The sequence below is a fragment of the Hesperophylax consimilis genome, chromosome 1 (genome assembly GCF_061612785.1).
Source record: "Hesperophylax consimilis isolate HC1 chromosome 1, BYU_Hcon_1.0, whole genome shotgun sequence".
In the NCBI taxonomy this organism is placed as follows: Eukaryota; Metazoa; Arthropoda; class Insecta; order Trichoptera; family Limnephilidae; genus Hesperophylax; species Hesperophylax consimilis.
In genome coordinates this window covers 30,484,559-30,486,789 of record NC_142836.1, presented here as the reverse complement: position 1 = coordinate 30,486,789, position 2,231 = coordinate 30,484,559, and the positions used below count along the sequence as shown (strand labels likewise).

Here is a 2,231-nt window from a genome sequence, read left to right as displayed (position 1 = left end):
TATTATAGTAACTTATCATTGAAGAAGAAGATAATACTAATAAATCTAAACGAAACATAAAACAAAACAAGACAGAGAAAACTAAAAGAGGTAACGGTCTCAACTGAGAATCGAACGGATTTATATCTTATGTTATGTCATTTTTGTTGAGCTCATATTTTAAATTCAGAATCAACAATAGTATCCTCAATTTTTGTTGAGCTCATATTTTAAATTCAGAATCAACAATATTATCCTCAAATAATTTCGTTTACATTTATTAGTTTTATTTTATTCTTCAATAAAACATTATACTGATGGGTATATTCTTCAAAAGTTATTAGAATAAAAATAAAATAAAATATCTTTTGCTTTATTTTTAAACTTTTAAATATCAATTCCAATTCATGAGCATACAGTTATTAATTTCTTATTTTTTCTATACTACTCAACACACGTTCTTCCTCTTTATTCGTATAACTCATACATGGAGAAAAATGATTATTGCTAATTTATTAAGAATTATTATTAAAAACGGAATTTCAGGCCCTTTTTTTTCATTATTTCTGGCTTTCACCCTTCAAGGGTGTTCTTGGCCATCATTTAAAATTATTGAGAAATGAAAGGTGAATTTAAATATTAATTTTATTTATAGGCAAATTTCAAAATTATAATGACAATTGGAGTCGAGTTCAAACTTAGAAGAGATGAGATATTGAATGGAGGGGAGGCAATTTTAGATAAGGCTTGATAGAAGAGAGGATATTTGTTTAGAGAGGGACAACCAAAAAATATGTGATCTAAAAACGAATGAAAATACCATTGTTTTGTCACGATGTTGGAACACGCGTTCATAAAAATCATAACGTTTTGGCATTATGTCATAATATATTATCAAGACAAACGCAGGTGCATGAACTCTTGTGTCGATATTATTACGATTTTACTCCGTGTACCTACATTAATTAGTTAAGAATATGAAGCATTCTCCCCGACGAAATTACTAAGATTTGGTCATATGTAATAGGTAAGTACTTTAAATATGTAAATTTTAATATATATCTATCTCATCATTTGCAATTGATATGCACGTCTAAATAAATAAATACATACACGAACTAGAACCAAAAGGTACGGTGGTGAAATTTTTTCCTTACAAATCTACATTGAAGGCATTTCTAGTGTTTACTGTCTATTCAGTGTTAATAATATAAAAATCAAATGTAGTTTACTTCAGGGGTTAACTTCTGAAAAAAACTAAAATTATTATTTTTTTAATTCTTAAAAAAGTCAGACCAGTCTGTAATAAAAAAGATCAAATACGGTCAAAAGAAAATTTTAAAAATACCCAAGATTTTTTAAGAAAAATTTTTTTAAATTAATTATTTATTAAATATTTATGTTAATACTAAATAAAAATGCAAAATAAATACAAAAAATTATTCCGGTACCGGGAATCGAACCCGAGCCTCCTGGGTGAGAGCCAGGTATCCTAGCCACTAGACCATACCGGATATGTATGAGATTATCATGATTGCGATTTCCAAGCGAACTTGAGATAACATTAAACATATTCCGTGATGTTTGTTTTCCAAAAATAAGTCGGAAAAGATTTAGAAGGCAGATTTTGTTAAATTATTGTGGAGTTTTTCTCTTCAAAAATACAGGAGAAAAATATAACAACTTTTATTTTTAGTGGATTTGTATTAATAAGACTACTTTTTGAGGGTGCTAAGCCGAAAGGGCGATAGCGACATTAAAATAGAGTCTTATATATTTTAAATTATGAATTAAAAATATTAACTTCAACTAATTTTCCCATATTTATGGCCGAGTCGTTAGAAGCGTTGTCCCGGTAAGACAGATATACTGGGTTCAATTACAAGTGGATTTATTAGTATTATCTTCTTCATATATGTGATATTTTGCAAAATTTCTGGGTGAGCAAAAAGTCGTTAGTGATTTCAAAACTTACTTTTTAATGGTTCTAAACATAAAACCTATTTTTATGACAACCTATGTTTATGAATGATATGTACACATATGAATTTAAATAAATAAAATCGACAAGAAAAAAAACAAAATTTCGAAATGTAGCAAAATGTCACTAACGCTCTTTTCGCTTAGGTCCCTCAATATAAGTTATGTGTTCTATAATATTAACACTATATGGTCGGGCGGTTTTACCGCCAAATTTGGGGCGAAATTGTTTTTTTAAATTTTAGCGCCAAAATTAGACTTTCCGCAAAATA

General features: G+C 28.2%; 1 non-coding gene across 1 annotated transcript; it reads right to left on the bottom strand.

Moving 5' to 3' along the window:
• Nucleotides 1–1,421: 1,421 nt before the first annotated feature.
• On the bottom strand, nt 1,422–1,493 carry TRNAE-CUC (transfer RNA glutamic acid (anticodon CUC)). Its single transcript has one exon. It is a non-coding gene; the product is annotated as a tRNA-Glu (tRNA).
• Nucleotides 1,494–2,231: the final 738 nt, after the last annotated feature.